A 13,510-nucleotide genomic window follows, 5' to 3' on the forward strand; every position below is an offset into this window, starting at 1 on the left:
TAGTTTTCTTATGTAATTGGCAGCTCCCATATTGGGGGCATAGATATTTACAATTGTTAGATCATCTTGTTGGATAGTCCCTTTAAGAATGATATAGCGTCCTTCTGTATCTCTGACTACAGTCTTTATTTTAAAATCTAATTTATCTGATATGAGAATTGCTACCCTGGCCTTCTTTTGAGGTCCATTGGCAGGAAAGTTGCTTCTCCATCCCTTCAGTTTCAATCTGGGTGTATCTTTAGGTTCAAATTGGGTCTCTTGTAGACAACATATGGATGGGTCCTGTCGTTTTATCCAATCTACAACCCTGTGTCGTTTTATGGGCACATTTAGGCCATTCACATTGAGAGTGATTATTTATAGATACGTTTTTAATGACATCATGTTACCTTTGAAGTCTTTCTGTAGATTGTCTCTATATTTCTTTTCTTTTTTTCTTTTTTTTTTCTTTTTTATAAACATATAATCTATTTTTATCCCTAGGGGTACAGGTCTGTGAATCGCCATGTTTACACACTTCATAGCATTCAAGATAGCACATATTTCTGGTCAATGATATTTTTAGGATTTTTTTCTCTTTTATAGAACTCCCCTTAATATTTCTTGCAGTGTCAGCTTGGTGGTTGCATAGTCTTTTAAGCCTTGCCGGTCTTGGAAACTCTTTGTCTCTCCATCATTTTGAATGTCAGTCTTGCTGGATAAAGTATTCTTGGCTGCATGTTCTTCTCATTTAGTGCCCTGAATATATCTTGCCAGCCCTTTCTGGCTTGCCAGGTCTTTGTGAATAGGTCTTGACATTATTCTGATGGGCTTTCCTCTGTATGTAAGGAGCTTCTTTGTCCTGGCTGCTTTCACGAGGGTCTGCCTACAATTACAATTCTTCATTCTTACTCTTAGGTGTCTCGAGGACTTTTAAGAATCTATTATCTTGGGGGGAACCGTTCTGCCTCTAGTACATGAACGCTGGCTCCATTCGTGAGATTGGGAAAATTTTTATGGACAACTTGTTCCACTCTATCTTCTAGACTTCTTTCTTTCTCCTCCCCTTCAGGGATTCCAATCATTCTGATGTTGGAACATTTAATGGCATCAATTATTTCCCTGATTCTGTTTTCATGGCTTCTAAGCTGTTTGTTCCAGGCTTCCTTCTGTTCCTTTCTCTCTATCTGTTTGTCCTCCAGATCACGAATTCCATCTTTTGTCTCAGTTACCCTAGCTTTTAGAGAATTTAGATTAGATTGGAACTTATTGAGAGCATTTTGAACATCATCCCTGGTGGCTTTCAGTTCTGCCCTAATATTGTGAACATCATCCCTGGTGGCTTTCAGTTCTGCCCTAATCAATTCTGTTTGGTCATCCATGGCTTTCTCCAACCTAGCTATTGCCTGGATCATTGTTAGCCTGGATTCTCTTTCCGACATATTGTCTATGTCAATAGCCATTAGCTCTGTTGCAGAAGGCCCATCCTCTGTATTTTTCTTCTGTTGGGTCTTCTTCCTTCTAGTCATTTTGGTTAGAGATGATTGAACGGATGTAGCTGGATGTATCAACTGTGGTGCAGTCAAAGTGCACCCTGGAACGCTTCTGAACAATCAGGATTCCCCACCGAAAAGAGAGAAAAAGAAAAGAAAAAGAAAAAGAGAGAGAGAGAGAGGAAAAAAAGGGAAGATAAAAGAGAAGGCTCAGCTCAAATGTTCCCCAAGTTAAGATTTATGAAGTATACAAACAAAAACAGACAAACAAAAAGACTGATAAAAGTATATGGGAAGAGATAAAAAATATATATGCAATAAAAGGAAGAACCTCGTCAAAAAGAACCCCAAGTATAAGATTTATATACTATCAGGACAAACACAAATACACAGAAACACTGGCAGAAGAAAAAGATAGGAGAGTGGTTATAAATTCTCATTGTGGGCGAGGAAGGTTATTTTGATTCTTCCTTGATGTATCTTGATATCTTTGTTAAAATACTCAACTTTCCTAAGATAAAGGGGGATTAAAAATTGGTTTACTTATAGGGGTAACATTGATTGGGGAAAGCGGGTTACCTTGAAGTTTAACTGTATATGAATATTAGAAAATAAAAATAAAAAAGAATAAACTAGACTAAACTAAACTAAAATGTAAAAAAAAAAATTTAAATAGAAAAGCAAAAGAAAAACACAGGTGTATGTATCAAAAGCTTCAAATTAGAAGGTTATTATGGAATTTGATGTACTGGATATCTCACTGTCATGGTAAATAAGTTAAATAATATCTATAGATAAAAAAATGAACCAGAATATTGGGAATGAGTTAAAAATAAAAGTTGTATCTATGAAGTAGTGGTGGTTGTTCTCTTGTCATCTTTTTTTTTTTTTTTCTTTCCTGGTTGGTTTTATGGGGGAGGGGCCTGCCACCTGTGTTTTCAGTTAATGATGTTCCCTGAGTTAAGTCCTCCCTCCCCCCTCAAGGGGATGGGCTCTATGGAAACTGGTTTTTCAGGCTTCTGTTCTCTGGAGGTTTTTATGTTTGTTTGTTCTTTTTTTTTTTTTCCTCTCACCTTGACAGCTTTTGATGGTTTTTGGTGGTTTAGAGGAAAGCAAACTGCTCCCCGACCTCCCTCTCAGAGAGAAGCCTCAGTCTGCTCCCTTGTGGGTGCTGCAGAGCTGCTGGCAGAGCAGGTGATGATTCGCTGTCCCTGGGGATGCAGGATCTCCTGCTTGTACCCAAAACCACGGCAGCGGTGGCTTTCTGGGCAGCTCCAGATTGCCAGAGAGGTTCCAAGCAGCGATCGCACACTGAGATATTCCCGCTGGTCCAGGCTGGGAGTGCCTGATGTTTCCTGGTCTGAGAGCACCGTACTGGAACCTGCATGCACCTCTCCCAGGGGAGGGTGTGGGGTGCACGTGTCTTAGGCACTGATAGCATGGTGCGGCGTTCTGCCATCTGGCAAGGCTCCAAGCCCCTCACAGGAGCCGGACCCCATGTGTCCTCAGGCGTGCTGTCATCTCAGGGACCAAGACCTGGTTTCTCCACGTCACTCTCTCTGGCTCAGAGCCAGGGTAGGCTGTCCTGGGTCCAGGGACTTAAGCCCCTGTCCCTAACTGCCATGATTCCCACAATTTCCCCCTGCGATCCTTTGCTGTTTTTGAGTGCTTTCAACCAGACTCCAAGTTAATGCTGGTCCCCAGATGGAGTGCACTCTCGTATTGGGGTAGTTCTTTCCAATCGGTCACTTCTGGTGGCTCCCTCCCCCTTTGGTTTATCTTCCGGTATCAGTCTGACATTCCCACTCTGCTTTACCTGCCCACTGGTGTCTTCTGTCCCTGTAGAGATCCAGACGTGTATAATTCTGATCTCAGGTTGACTTCATGGGTGATTGGAGTTCTTTGGTAGGTAATCAGCTCACTTGAGGGTACAGGTTGAAACGGTGCCTCCTCCTACTTCCCCGCCATGTTGTCTCCCCTCTTGATGTGAATCTTGGTCCTGGGACTCCAGGATCATGACCTGAGCCAAAGGCAGACACTTAACCTACTGTGTCTCTCAGGTGCATAACCTTTGAAATTGTTTTTTTGGGGGGTGCCTGGGTGGCTCAGTGGGTTAAGCCTCTGCCTTCAGCTCAGGTCATGATCTCAGAGTCATGGGATAGAGCCCCACATTGGGTGCTCTGCTCAGCAGGGAGCCTGCTTCCCCCTCTATCTGCCTGCCTCTCTGCCTACTTGTCATCTCTCTCTCTCTCTCTGTCAAATAAACAAAATCTTTAAAACTGTTTTTTCTCAGATTTTCTCTGTTCTTTTCTAGTCTTTGTTGCTTTTGGTTTTTTTTTTTTTGTTGTTGTTGTTGTTGTTGTTGTTTTCCCTACACAAATAATCCCCTTTAGTATTTCATTGGTTTACTGGTAACAAATTCCTATAATTTTTGTTTGTCTGAGGATCTCTATTTCTAATTCTGTGCTTAATGACAGCCTTGCTAGATATTCTTGGCTGCATGTTTGTCCCATTCAGCATGTTGAATATATCATGCCACTGTCTTCTGTCCTGACAAATTTCTGTGGACAGATATGTTGCTAACATTATTTGCCCTCCCTTTTAAGTTAGGAATTTTTTTTTTTTTTTTTTTTTTTTTTTTTTTTTTTTTTTTTTACTTTGGGCTTTCAGGATTCTTTCCTTATCTCTATGCTTTACAAATTTTACTATAATGTGTCTTGGTATTGATCTATTTTCTTGATTTTGATGGAAGTTCCCTGTTTACTGGATTTGGATGTCTGTTTCCTCCCCCAGATTTGGAAAGTTTTCTGTCATAATTTGTTAAAAAAAACTTCTGCCTCTTCCCCTCTTTTTTCTTCTAGGACTCCTATGATACAAATGATTTTACAACTTTATGGAGTTGGTGAGTTCCCATGTCTACCTTCCTGATCCAATATTTTTCTTTCCCTCTTTTTTCAGCTTCATTATTTTCCATAATTTTATCTTCTATATAACTGATTAGTTCCTCTACCTCCATCCTTGTGGTCATTACAGCCAGTCAGTTTTGCATCTCAGTTATAACATTTTTAAAAATTTTATTTCTACTAGTTTTTAGGTCTTTTATCTCTGCAGTAAGGGGCTCCCTCGTGTCTTCTATGCTTTTCTGAAGCCCAGATAGTATCCTTATGATTGTTGTTTTAAATTCTTGTTTGTTCATGTTACTTATATGTGTTTCCATTAGATCCTTTGCTGTGACCTTTTCTTGTTCTTTCTTTTGGGATGAATTCCTCTGTCTTGACATTTTGTCTATATCTCAGACTTCTCTGTGTTAGGAAAGTGTATTGTTTTTCCTGCTTCTAAATGTAATGGTTATATTAAGAAGAGGCCATATGCTCTCCAAGGCCTGGAACTTCAGGAAGTGTTTCTCGTGTATGTTGTGTACACTATGCTGTTGTGTTGTGGCTGTTCTTTCCCTCAAGTCAGTCCTGTGCAGAGTTTCTTCTTGTGTGTAATAGGTAGTGTTTGGATTTTGTCTTCTGCATGGTGAGTTTTAACTACTCTTTTGTCCTGCTTGTTGAAAAAAGCTATATCTTATTTCCCTGAGAGCTGAAGCTTTGCAGTACTCTATCGTCAGTAAACCTGGTGTGCTCAAGGTTTGTCCTGGTCTTCTAGGGGAGAGGGGTACTACTTATCACCCTCAGGCACACTTACCCTAGTATAGAAGAACCTGTAGAGCACAAGGGAGCCAGACATGGAGTAAGCAACTCAGGTCTCTAATTTGGGAGTTTTGCTGCTAACTGAGGTGTTTCCATGTTTATGATTGGGGAAGAAAAATGGCATTAGCCCACTCCCTCATCCATATCCTTCCCTGTAGAGGATCCTTAGCAGCTGAAGCTATTCAAGAAGCCTTCACAGAAGAATGGACAATCTCCCCTCATGTGTACCAGGCATTCCTTAGATCCCTTCATTTACCCTCTCTGTATAACCACGCAGTGCAGTGCTTCTGTGTCTTATCTCAGATGTGCTATCTTGGTTTCAAAACTCCAGATTTTAGGGACCTAGCATGGCACAGACTGGTGCTGATCCTGTTGGGGAGGGTCTCACTGCACTGTGTCTGGTGTAAGTGTTTACCAGAAGAGCAGTCAGAAGAACATCTTGGAGTTTATGGTAAAATACAGCAATAAGGATGCAAATATGTTAGCTGATCTCAGGGGGGTGTTTCTGCTCCTATGCTAACAAATAGCAGGAAAATGTCAATTGCTGGTGATTTTGTCCCCTGAGAGGCAGTGCCCTCTTTTACAAATGCACTCTAAGAACAACTGTCTCTCATGGTGTGACCCAGAGTATTCTAGACCACACTATCCACTCCCAGGCTTCTGACTTCCTTCTCCCCAGAGGCATTTCTATTCCCACCAGACCCTACCCCAGTGATGGCCCAGACTTCGAAAACTTCAGGTTTTGAACTCCACTGCTTGGAAAATCTTGTGATAATGAAACCTTTTCAGAAGTGTTTTTCAGAAGTGTTTTTCCTGTGCAATGCCCTGAACATTTCTCTCTGTCCTCTCTCTGTGATCAGAGTTCCCACCCCTCAGCAGCACCTGTAGTTCTTTTCTACCCCGAATCACATATTCACACCTCCTACCTCCCACAATATGGCTTCTTCTCCCTATAGTTCTGCAGGTTCTTCTCAGTCCTCAGATCAATTTTCTGGTTGTTCAGGATGATTTGATATTTATTTAGCTGTGTTTGGGGGATGAAGTAAGCATAGGGTCCTGCTACTTCTCCACTATCTTAACTCCTCTGCCTGTTCTATTTTTTGTTTCTACATCATTTATTTCTGCTTGAATCTTTATTATTTCATCCCTTCCGTTGGTCTTCGGTTTTGTCTGTTCTTTTTCTACCTCCTTTAGGTGTAAGTTTAGGTTGCTTATTTGAAATGTTTCTTCCTTTTTGAATCGACCTGTATTGCTATAAACTTCTCTATTAGAATCACTTTTGATGTATCCCAAAGGTTTGAAACCATTGTTTTCATTTTCATTTCTTTTCGTGTAGATTGAAATTTTTTCATTAATTTCTGGGGTGACCCATTCATCGTTAAGTAATATGTTATTTAACCTTCATATATTTGTGATCTTTTCGTATTTTTTCTTGTGGTTCTCTTCCAGTTTTCATAGCTTTATGGTCTGCAAAAAATGCATGGTATGACTGAGCTTCTCAAATTTGTTGAGTCTTGTTTTTTTTTGCCTAAAGTGTGAGTTATTCTGGAGAATGTTCCATGTGCACTTGAAAAGAATGCATAAATTCTGCTGTTCTAGAATGGAATGTTTTTAAAATATGTGTTAAATCCATCTGTTTCAATGTGTCATACAAAGCCATTGTTTCCTTGTTGGTTTTTCTGTTTAGATGATCTGCATGTTGATGTAAATTGGGTGTTAATATCCTATACTATTACTATTGAATGGTATTGAATGGTATTATTACTGAACGGTTTCTTTAGTTTTCTTATTAACTGTTGTATATATTTGGATACTCCTATATTGGGAGCATATATGTTCACAATAATTATATCTTTTCATTGGATCATTCTGAATTTTATTACATAATGTCATTCCTTGTCTCTTGTTACATTCTTTATTTTAAAATCTATTTCATCCAATTGCTTTATTTTAAAGTTTATTTTATCCAATTGTAAGTATTGCTGCTCTGGCTTTCTTTTGGCATCTATTTACATGTTAGATGTTTCTTTATTCCCTCTCTTTCAATCTACAGTTTTTGGGGGGTCTAAAATTAGTCTATTTTAGGCAATATATAGATGGATCTTGATTTTTTTAAAAAATTTTATTTATTTGACAGACAGAGATCACAAGTAGGCAGAGAGGCAGGCAGAGAGAGAGAGAGAAGGGGAAGCAGGCTCCTCGCTGCGCAGAGACCCCGATGTGGGGCTTGATCCCAGGACCTTGGGATCATGACCTGTGCCGAAGGCAGAGGCTTTAACCCACTGAGCCACCCAGGTGCCCCAGATCTGGATTTTTTTTTTTTTTTATCCATCTGTCACCATATATCTTTTGTCTGGAGTTATCAGTTCATTTACATTCAAAGTAATTATTGATAAATGTGTATTTATTGTTATTTTATTATTTTTTATTTCTTTCAAAAATTATTTTCCTGTAGATTTTCTCTGATCTTTCTACTCTTTTTCTCATTCATGGTTTGCTGATTTTCTTTAGTATTATATGTGGATGCTTTTCTTGTTATTTTTTAATATTAATTACTGATTTTTGATATATGGTTGCTATTATGTTTGTATATAACCTCTTTAACGTATAACAATCTATATGAAGTTAATGGTTCCTTAAATTTGAACCCATTCTTTACTCATCTCCTCCTCATGTTTTAGGTATATGTTGTCATATTCTGCATCCTTTTATTTTGTGAGTTCCTTGACTACTTTTTTACCGAAATACACAATTGTACTGCTTTTTTTGTTTCCTACCTTTATATTGTCACTCTTGTTTTCTCTTTACCAATCAAAGAGTCTCCTTTAATATTTCTTGCAGGGCTGGTTTAGTGGTGATGGACTCCTTTAGATTTAGTTTGTCTGGGAAACTCTTTATCTCTGCTTCTATGCTGAATGATAGCCTTGCTGGGTAGAATATTCTTGGCTACAGATTTTTTTCCCCATTCAGTATGTTTGATATATCATGCCATTCTTTTCTGGCTTGGAAAATTTCTCCTGAAAAATCCTCTGCTAACCTTATGGGTTTTCTCTAGTAAAGCATTGTCTCTTGTCTTCCTGCTTTTGATATTTTTTTTAAATCACTGTATTTTGCCAATTTAATTAAATGTCTTGCTTGGATATGTTTTGTCAATTTTCTTGGGGGTTCTTTGCATTTCCTGTATCTAGATATTAGTTTACTTCCTCAGATAAGGAAAGTTTTCAGCTAGTACTTCTCCAAATAAATGTTCTGCCCCCTTTTCTCTCAATTGTTCTATAGTACAAATGTTATTATATTTGATGTGGTCACTGAATTCCCTAAATCTACTCTTCATTTGCATAATTCTTTCTTTTCTTATTTGTTCAGGTTGATTACTTTCCATTACTCTGTCTTCTTGGTCATTAATTCATTCCTCTGCTTCTTCCATTCTGCCTTCATTCCATCAAGCATGTTTCTCATTTCATTTATTGTGCCCTTTACATCTCTTATTTTATTCCTTATCTCTATGCTAAGTGTCTCACTCATGTCTTACACTCTTTTCCAAGTCTGGTTAGTATACTTATGATCATTACTTTAAATTCTATATCAGGCATATTACTTATATCTGTTTCACTAGATCTCTGGCCATGGCTCTACTGTTTCATTTGAGATAAATTTCTCTGTCTTTTCATTTTGTCTACGTTTCTGGGCTTGTTTGTCTGTGTAAGCAAAGTCATTAACATCTTCTGTTCTGGAAAGTAAAGGCCTTATGAAAAGCAGGTTCTGTAGTGCCCTGCCACATAGTGTCCCACTTCTATAGGGCCTAACACATCTAGGAATATCTCCAATGTTTATTGAGTGTGCTCCACTATATTGTCCTGACCACTTTATCTTTCAGGCCAGTTATCTGCAGAGGCTGTCTCTGCCTGTTGTGGGAAGTGTTTGGTGCTTGACCGGAATGTGGCATATTTTAACTAGATATGCTCTGTCTAGTCTGTTGGTGTAGTGAGACCTGCCACCACTACTAATGGAATCGAGACTCCAGAAGATTCCTGTTTTGGTAGATGCAGTTTAAATAGGGGTTTGGTCTGATCTTCTATGGGAGGAAACTGTCACTTTCCAAGCCAATTGCTTTCAGGATTCATTTTCCTACTGTGTTACCTCATGTGCTAGTTTGTCTCTTGCCTTTCTTTGTACCACTTTTCTTTTGCCACCTCAATGGCCACTATCTGTTTTTGTTTTGTTTTGTTTTGTTTTGTTTCTCAAACCACATCTCTGTACTTCCTACTTTCTTTGATGTGGCCTCTTTTCTACCTTTAGTTGTGGAGTTTGTTCTGCCTTTCATCGGGTCACTTTCTGGGATATTCAGGATGATTTGATGTTTATCTAGTTGTATTTGTAAGATGAGGTAAGCCCAGGTATTCCTGCTCTACCACCATCATCCAAACTCCCACTCCACTTGAAATTAAATTAAAATTTTGATTCCGCCCTCACTGTTCCACCAAAATTATTTTTGCCAAAGTGTCTGTTGGATTTTATATTGTCAAGTTAGGACAATATTTTCTCCTAATATTATGAAACTTGTCAGTAGAGTTTCATAGAGTGGACTACTTCCTCTTTCTTGAAATACTTCCCTTTTGCTTTTCTTAACATCCTATTGTTTCTGAGCTTCTGGGCATGTTACTTTCTTCTTTGAACATTGTTCTTCCTCTATTGAACCTCTAAATGTGAGAATTCTCCAGAGTTATGTTGTAAATATTCTCTGCTCACTACACTTTTTCATTAGATGATTAAATTAATTCTTTTGGTTTCAAAGACAGTATAAGTTCTGGTGACTTCCAGATACCTTTCTCTAGTCCAGATATTCACTCTGAGGTATAAATGTGTATATTCAACTATTTCATAAATTCTCTTGAATGTCTCACAAGAACATCATGGCCAATATGTACAAAAAGGGCAGATCTGATTCTAATCTGTTATTTTTCTTCTGTCTTAACTAATAACACTAGCATCTATGCAGTTACTAAAGTCAGAAATTTAGATTGCATCTATGATTATTTCCTTTGTCTTAGGCCTCACATCAAACTTCATGTTTTCTTTTATTTTTTATTTTTTTTTTAGATTTTATTTTTTTATTTAACAGAGAGAGATCACAAGTAGGCACAGAGGTAGGCAGAGAAAGGGAGGAGGAAGCAGGCTCCCTGCTGAGCAGAGAGCCCAATGTGGGGCTTGATCCCAGGACCCTAGGATCATGACCCAAGCCAAAGGCAGTGGCTTTAACCCACTGAGCCACCCAGGTGCCCCAAACTTCATGTTTTCTAACTCCAAATATGTATTCAATTCCTTCATTTAATTAAAAAAAAGGTTTCCATATATATAGAATGTTATTAATAGTATGTTTTGATTTATGACATTAACATTGTTATGCCGTACATGGAATTCATTCATTCATTCATTCATTCATTCACATCTACATATACATATACATACATAGAACTATGAACCCAGCACTCAACCTGAGAAATAAAAAGCTAACAATATCTTATGTAGTACATTCTAACCTGTACTCTTGTATCTCCATCTCACAGATAACTAATATCCTGAATATATCATTTATTATAATCTTTTGAAAAAAATTTTCAGATCATATATTATACACAGAGACACACAAATAGTATATTTACTAATTCAAATTGTTTTATAATTTTATAGAAGTAGTCTTGTATGAGGGTATGTGTGTGTGTGTATGTATATGTATATATATATATGTATATATATATGTTTAGCATGTAGATGTCTGGGATTTCTTGGTCTGTTAACATTATATTACTAATATTTATTCATAAAATTGTGAGTAATTTTAGCTCATTCTTTTTTAAACGTTCTTTTTTGTTTGTTTACTTTTAAAAGATTTTTAAAATTTATTTGACAGAGAGAGAAGTCACAAGTAGGCAGAAAGGCAGACGCAGGGGGTGGGAGAAGTAGGCTCCCTGCTAAGCAGAGAGCCTGATGCACGGCTCCATCCCAGGACCCTGAGATCATGACCTGAGCCAAAGGCAGAGACTTAATCCACTGAGCCACCCAGGCACCCCAATTATAGCTCATTATTTTTCACTGTTCTACAATATTATATTTTATGATTCTAAACTGATTTATTTATCTATTGTCCTTTCAATTGATATTTTTACTTTTCTTTTCTTTGTTCTTATAAGTGATGTTACCATGCACATCCTTGCACATGTCTCCTTGCAGGATCTCTACACTAGTCTCTATTCCTATCACCATTAGCTTTGTCTAAGCAACTATTGTCTGTTTCCTGAACTGCCATGAAATTGTTTTCCTGTTTATCTATCGTCCTTCCATCTATTATCCACAAAAGAACCAAAAGCAATCCTTTTAAAACACAATTTTCTGACCTTCCAAAAATATCCTATTGCTTCTTTTTGAACTTTTAATAATACCCAAAACTTGGCATGACTATAAGTGACAACAAATATTGCTCATGTCTATTTGAAACCTCATGCTTTTGACTATAAGCTGCAACAAATATTTATGATGTCTACCTTTGAAACCTCGTGATTTTAAGCCATTCTCACTCTGTGTTTTAACAGCCTCTTTAACCTCTTCAAACGTGAGTCTTCTTCTTTTTTTTTTCTCATCTTGAGACTTTCAGATATATGATTCTCTCTCTCTAAAATATTATCTCCTAGATTTCTTTCATGGTTGGTTTTCTCATATCATTTAATTCTTTGTTAATATGTAATCTCCTCAGAAAAGTCTTCCCAGATAACTCTGTATAAGTGGATTTCCACCCCCTTATTGTTCTGTATCATTTTACTTTGGATTATTTCTTTTTTTTCCTTTCATTGAAAAAATGAAATTCAACTAAGGAAATTTTTTTCAACTGAGTAGATTTTAAAGATCTTATTGTTTGTTAATGATTCACAAATTGGACAGCTTCCAATCTAGCAGATAGAAAGACACTTTGAGGAGCTGTACAAATTGAAGACTATTATAGGTAGAAGAGAACAGAAGCCAAGAAGTTATACTAGACAAAAAAGTGGATTGATTATTGCAATGTTACTTTCCTTTAGGCGTCCATCTGGCCTATTACTTAACTGATGCTGATCAGGTAATTCCTGATTGACTGATTCAGGTTTCCATATCAGATCAAGCCAAAACTGTAATTAAGTTTTCTTGGTTAGATGATGTGTAGTTAACAAAAGCATCTCCATTTGGAGACTACTGTCTTGTTTTTAATACTTTCATAGGATGTAATGCTACATCTGTCAGTTATTTTTTTCTTCACTTTTGTGATGTCTGTCTCTTCTACTAGTCGATGTCCTGTGCATGCAGGAAATATATATGGCTTATTTACCACTATATACTCAGAGTCTACTACAGTTAGCTCCAATTAAATATGCATAAAAATCTGTAAAATGGGTATAAATAAATAAATAAATAATAAAATTTAATTTGAGAAAACACTTATCAAGAGGTTGGGAAGATGGTAGAGTAAGAGAACCCTAAGCTTTCCTCCACTTATGAATACAACTACATAACACTCACATTAGCACAAATAAACCAGAAAATGACTGATGAATGGCAGAACAAACTCCACAAATAAAGGTAGATAAGAGGCTACACTGAAGATGGGCAAAAATGTGGTTTGGGAGCAAAACGGACCCTGGCCATCTGTGGTTGGGAGGGACTGGTGGTGAGGAGAAGGGTGATAAACAGATTATCACACTGTGGAGGCCACACAGGGAATATGATTCCCCATAATATTTGACTTTGAAAGTAAAAGGGACAGAATTTTGGGTTCTTAGAACCAGAAATGTTAAAACTTGGGATTTTAAAAATCATCAGGCTCTGCTCTGGGAGAACTCAGAGGGCATTAGGAGGCAGAGTCCTATCTTGACACCAGGAAAACAGGCAGCTGAGATACAAGGTGGAAGCTGAAGTTTGAAACACATCAGAGGTAGATAAGAAAGGTGTTTTGTTTGTTTGTTTGTTTGTTTCCATCTCAGAGTGTGGCCTGGAGAGACAGAACTGGGGAAATACCACCAGGAACAAAGACGCTGGCTGGCAACCAAGCTGAAAAAAAGACAAAAGAATTGTGCAAAGTGAGAATGAATATAGAGAACTCAGTGACTCTATTAAACATAATGACATTTGTATTATAGGAGCTCCAAAGACTAGAAAGAAAAAGGGGCAGAGAATTTATTTGAATAATGGCTGAAAATATCTCTAATCTGGTTATGTAAAAGTTAGGTATTCATCGACTTGGATGGGGCTTAAGGAGATTATGCTAAGTGAAATAAGTCAAACAGAGAAAGTCAATGATCATATGGTTTCACTTAT

Source organism: Lontra canadensis, unplaced genomic scaffold, assembly GCF_010015895.1.
Source record: "Lontra canadensis isolate GAN:19392208 unplaced genomic scaffold, GSC_riverotter_1.0 scaffold114, whole genome shotgun sequence".
NCBI classification, from domain to species: domain Eukaryota; kingdom Metazoa; phylum Chordata; class Mammalia; order Carnivora; family Mustelidae; genus Lontra; species Lontra canadensis.